Genomic DNA, 19,664 nt, shown 5'->3' on the forward strand with positions numbered 1-19,664 from the left:
TTTTTCTGTCTTTTGACCAGTATTTCCCTCAGCAGTCCCCCGTGCCCCACCACCCAGTAATCACCATTCTACTCTCTGCTTCTGTGAGTTAAACTCTTTTACACTTCACATCTAAGTGAGATCAGGCAGTATGTGTCTGTCTGTGCTTGCCTTATTTCACTTAACATAATGTCCTCCAGGTTTAGCCATGTTGTCCCAAGTGACCAACTTTCCTTCTTTTTAAATGCTGAATCATATTACATTATGTATATGTATCACATTTTCCTTAGGCAGTCATCTATTGATGGACATTTAGGTGGGTTCCGTATCTTAGCTAGTGTGGATAATGCTGCAGTGGACATGGGAGTGCAGATACATCTTTGACACACTGGTTTCATTTTCTTCGGCTATATACTCAGACTGGGATTGCTGGACCCTATTTTCTTAATTATAAGACAAAGTAATTCATTGAGAAGAAGAGAGCAGATGGTGTGGAACAACTATCTGGAAGAACAGGTAAGTATACTCACTATGGACGCAGAGTAGAATTCATGGCCGTGTTCGTTTGAGGTTTATTATCCAGAATTTAAGGTTTAAAGCATCAATTTAATCAGTCTGGTTCTGTGATTTTCTTATCCAGAATTTAAGGTTTAAAGCATCAATTTAATCAGTCTGGTTCTGTGATTTTCTTCAACAAGTAGCAACTGAGCAGGTGGAGAGTTGAGTTCACCAGGGAAACATTCAAGCCTTCAGGGCTTCATCCATTAAAAATATCCTATCTTTAGAACCCAGGGAGGGTGGTGGCAGAAAGGAGAACGAGAAAGTGACACTATGTGTTATTCAGATTGCCGATCCCTCTGAGTGAGTTTCTATTTTAAGAGCCTGGATGTCAATAGCGCTTAATTTAATCAGCTTCTTACAGGTTAAGAGGGAAATTGAAAATCTTAGTACTGAGACAAGTTTTCATCAGAAGCTCAGACTAATGAGCTGAGAGTGTTACAGGGTAAAGGAGGATGACTTATCTATTTATTCCCAAAGACAGTTATGACACTGCTGGACAAATTCTTTGACCTGGACCCTGTTTACCTGGATATTATTAGGGTCTGCTGGTTGCTTGTCTTGGGATCTTTTCTTCCACAAGCTATCATTTCTTGGACTGGCCTGCAGAATCTTCCCATTAGCTCTGAGGTCAGTCCAGACCTTAGGACAAGAAGATTTTTGGAGCTCTTGTTCAGAACTCAGTAGACTCTAATCTCTTTACTCTGACATACAAGCCTTTTATATAATGTGGCTTCAACCTACTTTCCCAGATTCATTTCCCACCACTCCAGTTACACCAAGCTGCTTGTAGATCCCTAATGATGTCTATCTTCAACAATCCCCCCTCTCCACCTCTGACAGCTTTCGCGGCCTTGTCCACTGGGGAGCGGTTATTGTTCCCTCCAGGCTCCTCAAATGTTCTCTCTCCAAGCTTTCTCTGATTCTGTTCCTCCTGTTTTCTCATCAGCACTTAGTATCTGGCTCTCCAAGCACTTATCACATCAGGTGATTCATGTACTTGTCTACACAGTGTTTCTTCAGCGACTATGTCAAATTTATCTCTGCAGGCCCAGCACTTAGCACAATGCCTTGCATATAATGAGCACTTATGTTTGAAAACTAACAGCATCAGATCCAATTTGCTGTGAGAAAAACAACAACTCTAGAAAAAGAGCCTCTACCTTTTTCCTAAAATAAAACCCCAAACTGATTCTAAGATCTGTAACAGTTTGACAGATAGTAAAGCAATTAAGTTTTGGGGTTCTAGTCGGAGACCTGAGCTTAAATCCCAACTCTACCGCTAATGAGTCAGGTACCACTTTGCGCCTCGGTTTCCTCATATGTTTAATAATGAACATAACAGAATGGATTTCATAAGCTTGCTGGACAAATTAGTGAAGACAGCGCATGCAATGTGCCCTCTCAGTGTTCGCAGTGCACAGCATATAATGGGAAATCAACACTAGTTATCATGATCACTTATGAACTGTAATTCTCTGGAAGCTAGATTCTTACTGATTTATCTCTGAATCTTCATCTTGAAGTCTTCAGCATTTTTTGTTCCTCAATGAATGCATCTCTGCCTTGCATTCCCTTTTTCCCTTCTCCCCTCCCCCTGCATTCAAACTACCACCCCAAGATGATGGTAGCAAACTAGCACCTGGTTAGCCACCTCACCAACTTCACTGCCGGTCTGGATCTCTCAACACTACTTTGCGAAGTTCCCTAATGCCGTATTCTACCTTCCTGCCTCTGCAGACACCATCATCTCTGGTGGGGTGTCCTCCTGACTCCAGCTTTTCCTGGGCTTCCTCTCCCTGGCTATCTGTAATCCTTAGCCTTCCTGGTTGTCTTTCCTTCCCTTCTCTATTGAATCTACTCCAACTCCAATATCTGCCCCACCCCCAGCTTTTCCATCTCCCTGTGGGTCTGTACGGAGTGCCACGGTTAACCGTATTTCCCATCTGTGGCCACAGTGTACATCTTATATTTGCTGTGGGCACTTTTGCGGAATCCTATCACTGCCACCAAGAGAGTATGCTGACTCAGCTAAATCTCTTCAGATTCTTTTCTAACAAGGATCCCCAGACAATCACATGTATTAGATCAGACTACACTTTGTTACTTTTAACCAGAGCCATCTAAATAATCCATTCACATCTTCCCAGCTGGAGCTCAAAAGTGAAAGCATTCTGGCTGTAGTAGATGGTGGTGAAAAAAACAAGGGCTTTGGCTTTTTAGTCAAATGGTCTTCCCAGTCAGAGCTTTAGGCCTATGTGATAGTCTGACTAGAACTCTCCATCCCTCTACCAAATAATCTGAGGAAATTAAGTAGATTACCAGCAGATGTAAATATGTGGAAACAAGGAGAACTCCATATTCTAAATGTTTACATGTTTCCCAAGCCTCAAAGTTAGAAATGACCTTAGCCTATTCATTTAATTCTTTCAAACTAAAGTCTCAGTCAATTGAAATGGCAAATTTAGCCAAGACAGAGAGAGAGGGAGAGAAAGACAGAGACAGAGAGAAAGGGAAGGGAGGGAGGGAAAGAAAAAATAAAAGAAAGCCCAAAAGCTTCCCTGGAACTGATCATTTCTAGATAAACAAATTACCCTTAAGATAGAGCTGCCAGGAATGAATTAAACAGGCATTCGCTTCCACACCATCAAATGCATTAACAACTTTATAAGACTATTTTTTCTTTTCACTCTCTTAGAATTTTGTACACATTTGCATGGACTTGTAAGAAATAACTTCATACATAATAATTATGTTCTGATTATATAATCACATTCTATAAAGAAGACATACATAGACCCAAGGCCCTCTATAACCTACAATAAAATACTTCTGATACCGAAAATGCATTTCCTGCAAAACAAAAGAGAGATGATTTTTATTTGCTAAGGGGAGAAATCACAGGGCGATAAAATTATTCCATTCATCGTATTAGTGGTTAGTTAACCAGACATGGGAAGGGAGGTAAAGGATTAGGGGAGAAAAATCACTGTTCACAACATTTTGAGTGATGATTCGTTCAACAATCACAATTCTCTTCCTCCATGTTTAAAAAGGAGCAGAGCCAAGAGGAACTGCATTGTGCTTTCTAGGCTTGCAAAGGATGCCACCCAGACAATTTGGAGAAGGTAGGGGGAAGAAGAGCCCAGATCTCTTCTAAGGCTTCAGCTTAAAGCTTCCATGGGGATTGGAGTAGAAATTGACTACACATCTGCATTCCAGCAACCCACTCCCACGTTTAAGCTGCTATCCCCAAGTGCCTGTTACTAAATATAGCTCCTGCCTTTCAGACTGACAGGAGAGCTCCCGCTGTGTATACCCAGAGCTGAATCTTCACACACTCCTAATATGGTCAGCCCTGCAGCCTATCAGCCCAAGAGCACAGAAGGGAAGCAGTGCTGCCTTTACAGGCTTCCTAAGGTTAACCCTTTCGTGGAAGACAGGATGGAAGAGATTGACCACTGGGAGCTGCAGATTCTCTGGTTAAAAATAATGCATAAAATCGACATGATCTGGAAACCAGGATGCAGTCTGCTTTCCAAATACAAATGCTTATGGATAGTAAGCATTAGATGGAGGAAGCAGGGCAAAAGGAACTGCCTAAACTCCATGGGTCCTTGACATGAAACAGGTGAAGAAAAACAAAGGCAGGAAAGAAAACATTCACAGGAGGGTGGTAAAGGCAGTAGAAACAAGGGGACTGACCAGCGTGTGCCACCCCTTCCCTAGAGACTGTGTATCTGTTCTGTGGGAGCAGCTGCTGCCCAGGACAAAGAGGAAAACAGGTGTCCCTGCAAACTTTCCAGCAGACCCAGTAGAAAGCACAGAATGGGTTCTGTGGGCCTGTCAATATGCTTCCCAGTATTTATGAGATCCCACCACCCAAAGACAGGGACTGTAACCACCCAGCGGGGTATCCTTGCCCGCTGCCTAGACAGAGCTGATTTATCAAGATAGGGGAATTGCAATAGAGAAAGACTTCAATTCATGCAGAGCCAGCTGTATGGGAGCTAGGAGTTTTATTATTCCTCAGATCAGGATAATTTGGTAGGTAGGGTGTCAGAAAGTGGGGAGTGCTGATTGGTCAAGTCAGAGATGAAATCATAGGGAGTCGAAGCTGTCCTCTTGCTCTGAGTCAGTTCCTGGGTGGAGTCCATAAGCCCAGATGAGCCAGTTTATAGATCTGGGTGGTGCCAGCTGATCCATCGAGTGCAGGGTCTGCAAAACATCTCAAGCACTGATGTTAGGTTTTACAATCGTGATGTTATCCTGAGGAGCAATTTGGGAGGTTTTGAATCTTGTAGCCTCCACATGACTCCTAAACCATAATTTCTAATCTTGTAGCTAATTTGTTAGTCCTACAAAGGCAGTCTAGTCCCCTGGCAGGAAGGGGGTTTGTTTTGAGAAAGGGTGGTAATTGTCTTTGTTTCAATGCTAAACTATAAACTAAGCTGCTCCCAAGTTAGTTCAGCCTACGCCCAGGAACGAACACGGCCAGCTTGGAGGTTAGAAGCCAGACGGAGTCTGTTAGGTCAGATCTTCGTCACTGTAATCATTGTCTCAGTTATAATTTTTGCAAAGGTGGTTTCAGGACCAGTCTATATTTCAAAGAGCTGATCAGAGGCCAAAGGTTCTGGAAGAAATAATAAGGAAACAGCCAGCAGTTAGGCAATGAATGCCCCTAATAACTTGCTCAAGTGTTACTGTGAAATACTAAAATCTTCTTCCTACCTCTGGGAAAAAGGGAAATCTCTGTGCTGGCTTCCCAGTAAGAGGGCTGTTAGAACTGGCGAGTTCCTTTCTGAGAGAGAGTGATGTATAATCAAATGAAGTTAAGTTTCAAGATGTTGATGCTCAGAGCACAGATTTTTGCTGCTGCTTCTCAGAGTTTCATGGGTGTCCATAATTTGGTAGGGGGGTTATATGAATGAGAGATGGAAAGGATAAGGACTCTTGGTAAACAGCATCAAGTATTTATTCACTCAAGTGTTCAAATGAGGGCACTCTTGAAGGTGGGTCCCGTCCCGCTCCTCACTGCAGGCCGACAAGGCTGTGATTATTTGCCTTCTGAAGTCCTAGTTAGAAAAATGGTTTTCTACATTTTTATCAAGGCCAGAATTCCAAGAAGCACATTAGAGGTAATTCCAAATTAGAAATGACAGTGGTTAGGCTTATTTGGACAAAAAGCGTGTCCTAAACTGCTAGATATCTTCCTCCTCCTAATAAAAAAATGGTTGGGCACATGCAGTGAATTTCTCTGCTGTCCAGCCCAGGTTTGTGTCTGTTCTACTGCCTCTCTCGGGGCAGGGCAGGGGGTGGGGTGTCAAGGACCCCACCTTTTGTCCCACTCAAAAACCAGGGTGGTTTTTGAGCGGGACAGGTAGATGGGAGTTCAGCAGAGTCTCAAGTTGCAAACAGCTATTCTTCTGCTGAGTACTAAACCCCAGGCAGCCGTGGAAGAAAGGCTCCCTCCTGGCACAGGTGAGACCTGCCTCAAAGGCTCTTTGCTTGGGTAAGAAAAAAGAAAGATAGCCACCTGCAGCTTTGGCTTGGCTTTCTCGTGGCTCTTGGCCATTGGCCATGCTCTGTCACCTCTGGTAACCTCCTGGTAACCCACATCTGACCCTTCAAGGTCACCTACCTCCCACCTAAGTCTTTCTGTGTTCCAAGAGGTAGGGTGGGCAAGGTCTACCCTGCTTCCCCCCTCCCCCTCCCCCACAACACACAGATGATTTTCTTCTTTACCTTTGTTGTTGCATAAACCCACAAGTGGGACACTGAATTCCTCTCAGAGCCTTTACTTTTAATCCAAATGATCCCTACAAGTAAATAAACAAAACTGTAATTAACCATTTGTTTCCTTTATGGTTTTAGATACAGCAATCCTGATTCTTCTTTTATCAATGTGGTAGCCTCTAGCAATTGCAGAAAGTATTAGGAAATTTGATGAAGGAAGAACAGCATAGAAAATAATAGATAAGATATTGTCTTGTACTAACTAATAGACACTATTACAAAAGGAATAAATGGCATGCAATTGGCAGAAAAGGACCACCAAGAGGAAGTTAAAAGCATTACTTGAGGCTGGGTGTGGTGGCTCATGCATATAGTCCTAGCACTTTGGGATGCCTCGGCAGGGGGATCCCTTGAGTCCAGGAGTTCGAGTTTGGGTGACTGTGTGAGACCCTGTCTCGTCTCTTAAAAAAAAAAAGAAAAAAGGCTACTTACTTATTTTCAATAAAGCATAGATAAGCTTTGTCAGAACTTCTTTCAATACCTGTGTTTGTAGCCCAAATGAAAAACTTAAAAAGGTTAAGGGATGCTTCTTTCAAGTTCTTTCAGTGGTTACAGTCAACATCACTAAATCAGAACCTCAAAGCTACAACCCAACTTTAGGCAGCCTGCCCCACCCCACACAGGGTTGGGGAACATATCTATAGAAAACGTTGGTACTGCTTTGGAGCTTTGCATGTCAGGAGTACCAGAGTCCTTTAAAAAATGTGGACCATGACAGGCAGATCATGAGGTCAAGAGATCGAGACCATCCTGGTCAACATGGTGAAACCCCATCTCTACTAAAAATACAAAAAATTAGCTGGGCGTGGTGGTGCACGCCTGTAGTTCCAGCTACTCGGGAGGCTGAGGCAGGAGAATTGCTTGAACCCAGGAGGCGGAGGTTGCAGTGAGCCGAGATCACACCAACTGCACCCCAGCCTGGCACCTGGTGACAGAGCAAGACTCACTCTGTCTCAAAAAAATGTGGACCATGAACGTAGCATGTTCTTATTTGCAAATGGTTTTATATTGGAAATGATTAACAAATAAGATTTCTTTACTTCATTCAACAATTACGAGTTCTGCTCCATGTTATTCTCTATTGTTAGCTGATAGAGATAATTTAACGACTAAAGGGTTCCTACTCATTGGAGCTGTTAGTGGAGGAAATAAAAAGTAAAAATAAATACTGATTTTTATCATTACTGTGAAGGGACTAATAGAGTGATATGATGAATAAGATAGTACCTACAATAGGGGTACTCCTTTAGAAAGTACAGTCAGAGAAAGACCTCTCTAAGAATAGTACACTTTAAGACAGAACCAGTTTAGGATGAGAAACAGAAGCAATATCAGTGCATGGCTTGAGTCTTTGGCAAAACGAGGGAAGGAGGAGAGAGGTAAGGCTGGTCAGTAGGGAGGGAACAGAAAAGGCCACAGAAAAAGTTGACATTTTAATTCTAATTTCAGTGGGAAGGCATGGAAGAGATCTTAGCAGAGAAGGAATGTGATCCGAATTCCAGGTTTAATGTCAACAATCTCTAAATTGTGCTGTGATTATTAATAACTGCAGCTTTATCATCAAATCGATAACAGTGCAGATACCCAGATACCTGCGGTGCCCCTACGTGTTTTCCCCCCTCGCCCCCTCCCCCACAACACACACATGGTCTTTTTCTTTGCCTTTGTTGTTGCATAAGCCTGCAAGGGGGACACTCAAGAGGCTGTTGCAAGTTTAGCCTCTTAAAGTTTGAAGATTCTGCATCAGGAGGAACTGAGTAATTTTGGAAGTTAATCTGTATCCCAGAATCCCAGGTAGAAATGCTCCTTTATTCTCCCTCTGCAGAGCTAGTGAGTGTCCTCCTCTCTGATTATATGCAGGAACATAAACAGCTCCCGCGGCCAACCTAGATAGATGAACTGACCCTCCAGGATCAGAACAGCACTCACCAAACTTTCTGGCACCAGGGACTGGTGTCATGGAAGACAGTTTTTCCATGGATTGGGAGGGTGATGCTGGGGGAAAGTGGGGGTGAAAGAGGGGTAGCGGGAGGGATAGCTTAGGGATGGAATTGTTCTACTTCAGATCATACCAAGCGTTAGATTCTCATAAGGAACACACAACCCTAGATCCCTTGCATGTGCGGTTCACAGTAGGGTTTCTGCTCCTGAGAACTGAATGTCCTGCGGATCTGACAAGAGGTGGAGAGCTCAGGTGGTAATGCTCACTTGCCCACTGCTCACCTCCTGTTGGGTGGTCTGGTTCCTGGCAGGCCAGGGAGTGGTATCAGTCTGTGGCCCTGGGGTTAGTAACCCCTGATGCAGAAGACCTGTTACCCTGATCTTGGTACTATATTCCAGGCCTAGGAAACTAAACTGGTAAAGACAAGTAAACTTCCTATTTCAGACATCAGGCCTGGGAATCGACTGTCAGTAAAACAGTACATGAAGAATAAAAGAATTTCAGCAGTGGTGCTGTGGGTCAGCTTTTATCCCTATGATTTTGGCTAATATCTTGATGGTGTTTTTATAGCTACTGATACCACAGGTCGTTAGCACTTAGGTGAAAACATCTACACTGAATTCCTTCCTGCCTGAGTCTAACTTCTGGTGACTTGGGAGTGAAGAGAGAGGGGGCTAACAATATTTAATTTGGAATGGGCAGAGATATATTTTTGTGGGTAGAGATTTTTCTCTGCAGGGTTGACCACCTAAACTTTTAAGAGCTACAAATGGAGAATGACATGCTTCCCATGCCATTGGCAAGGCATCGAGGGTCTCCATAAAGCTTCACTTAATATTCATGAGGTTTCTTTCATACATGCCCTCCTTAGTCTCAGGCTACAGAGAGCCTTAGGTAGAGGTGCTTATGAAGTACTCTCTGATGAATGGAAGCATAAATCTTGAGTTTAATTACTAATGCTATTCAGCTCCAAGACGAGCTGACATGCCCTTTGTAGGGCTTTGAGTTGGTAAAGCCAGGGGATCAATATCAGTTTAAAGGCTGTTTCTCACTGTTCACACTTAGAGCACAACAAAGGAAAGAATTCTTCTAGGAAAGAGCAGAGAGATCCGTGTCTTCAAAAGTGGGTAAAGATGTAGACAATAACCATTTTTCACAATAACAACAGCAGAACCATTATGTGTTTTAAACACAGATTTAAGGGGTGGGTTTGTGTGAATGTGTGCATTTGGCAAAGTTCTCAAGAGCTGTTCTTTCTTCATGGGGGGAAAAAAAGAAACTCTTAATAAAGGCCAAGGAAACTATTTCAGCCAAGAAAGGATTGCAATGGCTTGTAATGTAACTCATGAAATAATTGTAGCCAGAGCCAGAAAATGCAGTCATTGGGAAAGCCTCAGTAAGAACAAGATTGTGAGGGGCCCCAGACAGCTGTGCTTTCATCTTTACAGTCTCTACCACAGGAAAATGACCTTATGATGGCTCTCTAGACCTATATTTCTTTATGAAAGAAAGTACTAGAGGGAATAAGAAAATTATAGACAGGCCCTAAAAATGGAATAGAAGAGGAAGTTCTTTTGCATTTACTTAGAAAATAAACTCTTTTGAAATTATCTTTTTTTTTTTTTTTTTTTGATACGGAGTTTTGCTCTTGTTACCCAGGCTGGAGTGCAATGGCACGATCTCGGTTCACTGCAACCTCCGCCCCCTGGGTTCAGGCAATTCTCCTGCCTCAGCCTCCTGAGTAGCTGGGATTACAGGCACGCGCCACCGTGCCCAGCTAATTTTTTGTAGAAATTATCTTTTATCTTAAAGTACAAAAGAGGCCCTTGGGGAGGAAAGAGACCATAGCCAGGACACATGGTCAGATGAGGCCTTCACAAGCCAATTGCTGAAATCATGAAATTAAAAGCCATTGATTTAATTAGGTCACCTCAGCACTTTGATCAGGGAGACCATTTACCAAGTGTGAAGTTGCTTGATATTTGGCTATTACAACAGAAGGAAGAAAAGAAGGATCAATAGTTGAAGAAGCACTCATGGATATGCACAGAGACCAAGCACTTAATGAGCAGGTGAGTGGGCCCCGTGCTTGCTGGGGTCTGGATTTGCGTTCGCTCTCCTCAGAAGCCTGTCTCTGTCCTGTTCTGTACTGTGGAGGCGGCTGACTCCTACACACTGTCTAGGCTCCTGGTTGGAACTGAGACCAGAGAGTAGGAGGAAAGACAGATATGGGTATTTTCCTCTGCTCTGCCCTCTACTTTCACTGCTAAGCTCTGACAAGGCAGCATCCTCTCAGGCCACTGCCTCCTGGCCTCTAGTTCCCACGGGCTCTGGAAACACCATTCCCCTGCCATTCGGCTCCGCAGGTGATAATGGCTTTCTGCTCTTGCCAATCTCTGGTTGCCCCACCATCTCCCTTCACCCTAGCCACACCTTTCCCAAGAGCGCCTCTTACATTCGCTTCACTCAAACCTCTGGAGTTGAACTGCTTTTCCTGCCAGAACACTGAATCATATAGTCCTAAATACCACATCACGCATACAAAAGGACTACAGTTGTATTCTAAGGCAAATGGCTACAGGATACCATCGGTACCTTATTTAGACGCAGTGTTTCTGTGTGAGGATCTTGCAACATTAGTACAGAACTCAGATTCGCAGTTTGTTTTGTTTTCAGCAGGGGTCCATGTTCTTTCTGTAGGCATGATAGAGGTCTGGGCCAGAGCTCCAGATATCCATTATAAAATCTACATTACTGGGAGCCCAGAAAGATGAAAGCAGAGGTTGGTTGTAGCAAATTTTCCGAGTAGTGTTAATGTTACAGTCTTGCGAATGCACCACAATGTAGCAGTCTTTTCTTTGAGGTATCCCAGAGTTCTTTGCCTCCTGACCCAGAAAATTAAGGAGTGTGGACACAAAGGGTGAGGTTGGAATGAAAGTTTAATAACTAAATGGGAAGGGGAGGACTCTGCTGACTGGTCTGCAAGCCATTTTGGAAAAAGCACCACTTACAAAGATGTATCAGAGTATAAAGAACCAATTAGAGGCAGAGCTGAAGGACTGGCCCGGGACCTTGGCCTGGGACGGATCAGGGGCTAAAGTGATGACTCACCCTATGTAAATGAAGACTTAGCCCACAGCTAATTACAGAAAGGTAGGCTTGTGTAAAATAGGCAAAAGTAAGTGACTAAGGCATACCAAGGAGAGAGAAATGTGTCCAAAAAGGGATAGAATTTGTTCATCGGGGTTCACAGAGTGTTTCCATTCAAGGAGACAGGCTCTTTCTCATCTAGGGCCTACAGTTTGATTTTCTGGCTGTTCTTTGAAGAAATTTTTATTAAGGGCCCACCTTAACTGCCTGCCTGGCTGGTTTCTTTCTTTCTCCTAAGAGAGTTTAGGACTTGACAAATATTTTCCAAAGAATTATTTAGAAAGGAATAGAGGCATTGTGCATTTGCTTTCCCCCAGCTATGAGAAGGTAGTCAAGACAAGAGACTGGTGAACAGATGAGAGAGAAAGGAGAGAGGAAAGAAAGAAAGGGTTGCGGAGGTGGTGGGGAAAAGTGAGAACTATAAATTCTTTCTTAAATTTCAGCCAGGGCTAGTAAATCTTCTTTTTTTAGAAAACTGAATAATTTTATTTGCAGAATTAATGCCAAGATTTTGGCTATGCAAAAAGGGCCAGCCTACATACTTAATTTATAACCTGGAACTGACAGGCCTTTCCTGAACAACTCTATCTAAAGTATTTCACCCTCCCCTATCCTTGGTCCTCCCATAATCCACTGCCCATGATATGCTTCATTGTCTTCACCAGCACTTGGCACCACATAACATTACATGACAGTGCCTATGTGTTTGTTGATTGTCGGTCTTGCATCTGGAGGCCAGGTGTGCTGTATGCTGGTTCACCAGCACCAGGTAGACTGTGGGCATCAAGGTTCATGTGAACGGGGGAACCCAGCAAGGCTGGAAACCTGTGGTGGTGATTTCTCCTGAAAGGCACATGGATGGGTGGTTTTGACCAAGCAGCTGTGATTACATTTTGTCTCAGGAAGTCTGAATCCAGGACACTTACTTATTCAAAGGCATTTCTCTCCAAAAATTACTTTTTTGTGAAAACCTGTTTCAGGGATTGATTCACATGTTGTTTGTGGCAGAGAATGAAGTGTCTCTTTTCTCTTCCTTAGTGCTGTGTTTTCTTCCTATGAAAAGAAAAAAGAAAAGACTCCAGATGGAGAGCCTCAAATTGTCGGCAGATTTTTTGAAATTCCCCTGGAATTTGTATTGGTGATGCAGAGCTTGGTGCAGACTGACAAGTGAGTAATCTTCTATCTTATCGCTTTAATTTCAGGCTTCAGAGATGCCCAGCTCTGTTGTTCAAAGAGTTTTATTAAAAATTTGTGAGGAGGGAAAAGCAGTCGCTGTGGGTCTGTCTGATTTCATTATCTCTGACAGAGCGCACAGATGGAGCGGAGCCAGTGAAAGGCCACAGCCAGCCATTCAAGGTGCTGGGCTAAAGCAAAGGCCTCTGGAGCCTCCCTGCACTGATCATACATGTTCTAATCTGTTGGGATCTGTCTTAGTCCATGTTCCATTGCATGTAACAGAATGCCTGAAACTGGGTAGTTTCGAAAGAAAAGGAATTTATTGCTTACAGTAATGAAGGCTGAGAAGTCCAATGTCACAGAGACACATCTGGCGAGACGGGGACTTGCTGGTGGGGCCTCTCTGCAGCATCCCCAGGCAGCACAGTGAACCACATAGTGAGGGTGCTCAGCATGCCAGCTCACGTTTCGCTTCCTCTTACAAAGCCAGCAGTTCCACACCTGTGATAACTCATTAATCTAAGAATCTATGAGTGGATTAATCCATTCATGAGGGCAGAGCCCTTATAACCCAAACACCTCTTAAAAGACCCATCCCTCAATACTGCCACATTGGAGATTAAGTTTCAACAGGAGTTTTGGAGGGGTCATTCAAACCATAGCAGGATTTCTCATACACGAATCTCGATACATAACCCAGTGTACACTTCTCAGTTATTAAACTGCAGCAGTCTATTCACAAGACAGACCTACTAATCCCCAGACTTCAACTTGCTTCACTTAGTGCAATTTTTGCTGTTGCTCATCTCACTTGCAAAACTGCCTTCTCTGATAATTTTTCCTGTGTCCAGATTGAGCGACAAGCTGCCAACAGTTCCTCTGCCAGCTTTGATGCATAGTTGGAATCTAGCATTCAATAAAGGCATTCGGATTGCATTCAGACGATGTTTGAATCATCCGAAGGCTAGCTACAGACCTCACAATACTCTCAAAGGCAAGGATTGGCCTGATGCACCGACTAAGCTGGAGGTCCTAGGGAGAGGGCAGACTGGCTTTTCTGTCCCATCAGAAGGAGCACTAGGTCATATGAAGACAGCCCAGGCAAACAATCTGCCCCTTCCCATACATATTTTTCTAGTTGCCAAGAGGAGTCTCCAGCTTTAAGAGTGGCCATACTGAAAGATGTCCAATGGAGGTTTGTAAAGAACTGGGAGGAGTGCACTGGTAACACAGAATGGGCAAGAGTGCAAAATATGCAGGTAGATGGTGAAGAGCCCCAGCCCCAGAGTCTGGATTTAAACCCTAGCATTTCTCAACTCGCAAGAAATGGTAAGCTCAATGGAGAGCTTTCTAAAAATGCCCACGTCTGGGCACAACCCCCCAGAAAATTAAACTAGACTCAAATTAGAACCTCTGATACTACCTAAAAGTTTTAGCACAATGTGTAAGGTTGCATGATTCAATATATTAAAAGTCTGGGAAAACTATAAATGCAGAAAATGCAAAGCAAATGAAGAAGGTGGGTTTCTTTGCTTCCCCTGGCCACAGTCACTCTGAGAGGTGACGGTGGCATTGCCAGAACCAAAGGGTTTCCAACCAAAGAGAAAAGTAGAGCTAGGGTGACCCAGGACAGGGAGGGCTACCTCCTGCTCAGGCCCCAGGATTCCATAGCTGCCTTGAGGTCTTTGGAAACTCCCAGGTCTGCGCTCAAGGTTATAAAACTACCTCATCTACCTAAGGCCAGGTAGCACTACCTTTTATTCTTTGTTAAAATTCCACTGACCACCAATGGTAGAAGTATTGCCACTTTTTCAATAGACTCCTTCCATCTTATCTAAGAACTTTGTTCTTGCTTAACCTAACCTATTTATTTCCTTGCAGAAGAGAAAGAAGATGGCTTTTTTTCCCTTATATATTAGGGGCTGTATTAAACTTGACAGTGGTACAGATTTTCATTCAAGGATTCATCCCCCTATGCAGTGGGGTTGCACGGGGTACTATCTGTAGAGCTACAGGTGATAGCCTTGGTCCTAACGACCCTGAGGGTATACAAAGATTAGAGAAGCATGCTACAAAGTGCAAATGAGTGAATACAGACACACACACACACACACACACACACACACACACGAAGCCATTAGCATGACAAAGGAACATCGCAGCAATAACAAAACCAGGAGAAGACCCATTTTCTTTTCTTTTTTCCTAAGTGAACTCAGCAAGGGTAGAGAATGACCCGTTTTAACTTAGACAGTGATCAAATGGTTCATGAAAACCATGATTTTCACTGTTGCTTCTCCAGTCCAAGAAATTATGCTTTTCTTTGAAGAGCTGATATTGCACTCTAAATGATATATTTGGCACTAGAATTCAGTGTTCTGTTTCTCTGTAGGATGATAATGGAGACTGGATACACGTCTCATTCTCAAGTTATATAATTAGTAACTCTACACCATGCAAAATTAAAAAAGAAAAATGTCCTGCTGCAAGACGGCATCTCAGGAGGCAAAGCTGACGTTGTTCTGTAGGTTTCAAGTTATTTAGTATGACAGCTTCTTTAGCCGAGTCATTACTGTTTGCTGCTTCTGTTAATATTGCCATTATTATTATTATTAATCACTGTGAAGAGGAAATATCACCATAGAAACTTGGAGGCTGGAGAGCAGAAGGGAGAGAGGGAATGGCTCCAACACAGATGCTCAAAACCACAGCTCTCTGCGTCTCCTGAGAAGCCTTTGAAGAAAACACTCAGAAAGGTATTTTCTTCAAAGAGAAGAATTTAGGATTCGGTTTTCTATCTCTAGTTTTCAGGAGGCCCCAGGGCATGTCACAGTTCACTCTTCAGTGAATAACCCCATGGAGGGCAGGGCAGACCAAATAAGAAAAGAAACGAAATGAAGATGGGCACTGCATCTGTAATGGGATAAGTCGACCAGTCCCCTTTTCTTCTCCTTTTGGTTCTTCAGGTATGTAATTAATATTTCTTATCCACAGACTCAAGATGCCCTTTTCCAGAACATGTAATCTTAAGTTGACTTAATAAGCTGTACTTCTGATCTCAGATCTTCCTACACATTGGGTTTCAGTTCACTCACCACATCTGGGGATTCACAGAGGTCTAGGCCACTCTTGGTCATAATTAGGAACTGACTTGGGCAACACCAGGAATCAGAACTTTTTTTAAAAAAAAAGTATTTCCCCTGAACAAAGAGAAGTTCCTCCTTTGGCGAAACACATCTTTGCAGAACTAATGGTTAATTTCTTGTTTACTTAGAGGGCATTTTATCTCCTCCCTGGAATCTCAATTAGACAAGTAGGGCCCCTTCCCCACCTCATTCTCCCCTCACCCCAGACACACACACTTGCTTTCAACCTCTTTGCTGCTGAAGGTGTCCCTTTGCTTTGGCACACGCACAAGGGGAGAACAGTCTCTTCAAGGATATCTTTTAAAGTGAGAAGAGCAGGGTCGGCAACTGCAACCACAGCAAACAGTCCACATCCAGGGTGCACAGTCTTGCCTCATAGGTGAGAATTCGGGCCAATTCAAATATTTCCAAAACACCTCTCAGAGCCAAACACTGAGCCCTGGGCTCTTAAGGAGCAAACACTGCAGTCCTCAACTCAGGGATGCAGCCCTCCCTGTTTATGTTTGATTAGGTTCACATAGGAATATTGACAGTCCATAGATTTTAAGTTACTACTAGGTCTCGTCTCTGAGATTTTCAGAACTCCATACCATCGCTGTGATTGGATGCAGTCTGTACTAAACTCTTAATAATCATCATTAATGTTTAATAGAACCAAGCAATGTACAAGCTGCTATTACATTCACTGTGTCTGGTACATAGTAGGTACTGTGAAATGAGAAATGGATGAATGCAAAATGACGCAATTTTTAAGTGATTAAAATGACCGGGGGATGTTGAGAACTTTCCATGGTGTTAGTGAGCTTCACTTTCCAGAAGCAATTTCCAAACATCTATATTTATGACGGCATTCCATCTAGATTTCCAAAACAGTTCCCATTTTGATTAGTTTGCCTTCTTGTTACCATAAATACCCTTGTACTGGCCATATTGGGTACCTTGTATTCTTAGTTTACAGTCAGCATAATTAAGACTTGCTGCATTTTTTGCTGCAATAACCAGGCCTCTTAAACATAAAAAGCAGTCCTAGGTCACTCTCAATTTCTAGGCTGCAAGCATACTATATGTGTGTGTATATCTGTGTGTATGAAGATTGCCAAATCAAAGTTACAAAAGTTGTGAGGTGATTTACACATCAGCATTAAACAATTTAATACCTTGAAGCCCCCCAAAATACAATGTAATATAATTGTGCTATTCACCTGAAATTTATATAATTCTGTGTGGGCAGGCACACACACAGACACTCACCCTCTTTGGATGGTGTGGTTTGTTACTGGGTCACCGGTTTAATCATATATAAACATCTTCTGGTCTTGTCCTTGGATCCTATTATTTCTGGCTGGCTAGAAGTTCATTTGGCTATATATATATATATATATATTTTTTTTTTTTTTTTTTTTTAACTGCACTGGTTATCACATTATATATCTAAATGGGAGATGCCATAATGATACTAAATGCGGCTGCCAGGTGAAAGGCCTTAGGGTCCATGCTAATAAACCAGCCCTAAAGATGAGCACAGGTCCCGAGTCAACTGTTGTTCTGCCTAAGAGGAGACAGCACTTTCCCAGAAATGAACTGGGAGCATTGTCTGAGCTCTGTCCTTTGCTGTCCTTGCTTTGAGCTCACAGTTTGGAAAGAGCTGGGAAAAGCCCTGTGGCCTGGAAACAATTTCATAGGCTGAAATGTTTTTAAAACTAACTGCAGAGTTGTTAGAACCTCAGCTATGAGCTCTCTTTTTTCCACAGTACCTTCAAAGGGAGCCATAATAAAGCACAAACAGAATCAGCTTTCAAAAGCTCCCTGGCTTCCCATCTGCTGCTGTGGGCTTCCTGTGGGAAACAGGGAACCACTGGCCTGTGGGAGAGGAATCAACTATTTCCCAAAGCCACTGGAAGAGCACTTTTCAAAGGTAAAAGGAAATCTCATGAAGCTATTAGTCACCAAGCCCACAGTGAACAAGACAGTGGTGGTGAGTTTTAGAGATGTTTTAAAGCATAGGAAGGGAGTGTTACTTCTATGTATATTAGCATTCATAATCTCTGTCCTCAGAAGGCCTATTCCTGGGGCATCAGTACTTACAAGAGTTATGATAGAAAGATTTTCAGATGGGTGCGGTGGCTCACCCCTGTACTCCCAAACACTTTGGGAGCCGAGATGGGCAGATCACCAGAGGTCATGAGTTTAAAACCAGCCTGCCCAATATAGTGAAACCTCATCTCTACTAAAAATACAAAAATAAGCCAGGCATAGTGGTGCACGCCTGTAGTCCCATCTACTAAGGAGGCAAGAGGTTGCAGTGAGCCAAGATATCACGCCATTCCACTCCAGCCTAGGCGACAGAGCAAGACTCCGTCACACACACAAAAAAATTCTACTAAATTAAGGAATAGAAATATAACATGATGACAGTTTAAAATAAGACTTAGGAACTCCCCTATATTCCTTCTCTTCCACCATCCTCCATGAAAGCAGGGAGTGGAGCTGGTTTCATGAAATATCTTTTCTCTCTTAGGAATACCACCCATCCCCTCTGACTCTGTCCTTTTCGATAGCTGTCCAGAGTCTGGGTCATGGTCATTTGGTAAAGCCTTGGGTCAACTTGTTTAATCACCCATATTTATGTTAGTGATTAAACCATGAAGAGAGTGGAAAGCAAGGGATGCCGAGAGTTTAAATACTCTCTCAGCTCCATCGCAGCAGACATCATGGACAAGTCTGAAAAACAAATGTTGTATTGGCCATGCAGTCAGTGTCTCTGAGCTTTCTCTCATATGCCTACCCATAGTACTGAGGAGGGAATAAAATTGCTAGGTAACTAACAATAATAACCATTTTTATTGAGCACTTCTATGTGCAAGGCATGATGTGAAATGCTGTTTATACGTTATTTAATTCGGTTAACTCCTAAGAAGCTTGCATTATTTCTTCCCCTTTTTCATGTGAAAAACAGGTTTAGAAAGGACAAGTGACTTGTCCAAGGTTACATAGGAGTGTTGGTGAACTCAAGATTCAGACTCACACTATTTGACTGTAAAGACTAAGATGAGAGAAAAGGAAACGTGCTGAAATTCTCATGGCATTTATCAACAATTCCAGTCATTTGAGACTTAACATAGTCTACAATGTGTGAACGATCATTTCAAGTTTTATAATCACATTAAGATGGCAAAATCCTTTAGGTCAAAGACTGAGTTTTTTACTTTTTTATATTCTTCAAAGTCCCTAACATAGCAATTTGTACAAAAGAAGCAATTAATAAAAGTGTGCATTAATAAATCTAAAAGAGGGGAGTTAAATTATCAAGTGAGTTGAAGAAAAAAATGAGCCTCCTAAAATACAGAGGATAAAGATGAGAATTTGTCTTCCCCATTTTCCAGGATATGGGTCATTTTTAAGAGACAAATTCCAGGTCTATCTCAAGCTCCAAAGGAGAATATTATTCTAGCTTAATTAACTTTCTGAAAAAGCTACCTTGAAAAGGAAGAGGGCAGTGGAATCCTCCGACAACCTCCTTAATATGTCAGTGGGAAATGATTCCAGCAAAGCTCCAATGTAAATCAAGCTCGGCTCCCCAAAGCCCCAGATTCGTACAGTTTCAGAGGCTCATCCCTTTAATCTTTCTGCTCTCCTGAGGGCTTATGACTTCCACAGTGGCTGGAGGGCAGAAGGAGTCACAGCAGCTCAGCCCTGATACAAAAGTAAGCCGAAGAGGGACTGTGAGCCATCAGGAGTGAGCAAGATGAGCAGCAGAATCCTCTAAGCAAAAACCCCCAGGCAGAAATGCCAAGGAAAAAGGTCCCAGAAAGTTTATAGATTCCCATGGGCTTGGCTTGGAAAGAGAAGCACCCTTACAGCATAGCCTCAAAGAAGGGGCCTTGCTGCTTTCATCCCAAGAGGGCTGTGTTGTCTAC

The 19,664-nt window shown here is 42.9% G+C and overlaps 2 long non-coding RNA genes across 3 annotated transcripts in view; one reads left to right on the plus strand and one right to left on the minus strand.

Annotated features, from left to right (window-relative positions):
* LOC103795301 (uncharacterized) lies at nt 1-14,994 on the minus strand. The gene is made up of 4 exons (XR_008473788.2): nt 12,932-14,994; nt 10,871-12,478; nt 6,283-6,356; nt 1-5,612 (listed from the first exon to the last, which is right to left on the minus strand). It is a non-coding gene; the product is annotated as an uncharacterized LOC103795301 (long non-coding RNA).
* LOC118144211 (uncharacterized) overlaps nt 12,411-19,664 on the plus strand; it is an 18,227-nt gene continuing 10,973 nt past the window's right edge. The window contains exons 1-3 of one of the 2 annotated variants that reach the window (XR_004728754.3): nt 12,411-12,592; nt 15,406-15,567; nt 17,499-17,662. This is a non-coding gene — a long non-coding RNA (uncharacterized LOC118144211). Of the gene's footprint in view, nt 12,593-15,078; nt 15,568-17,498; nt 17,663-19,664 lie in introns of those variants that run through there. The other variant, XR_013522313.1, reaches the window with a different exon arrangement.

The sequence above is a fragment of the Callithrix jacchus genome, chromosome 9 (genome assembly GCF_049354715.1).
Source record: "Callithrix jacchus isolate 240 chromosome 9, calJac240_pri, whole genome shotgun sequence".
NCBI classification, from domain to species: domain Eukaryota; kingdom Metazoa; phylum Chordata; class Mammalia; order Primates; family Cebidae; genus Callithrix; species Callithrix jacchus.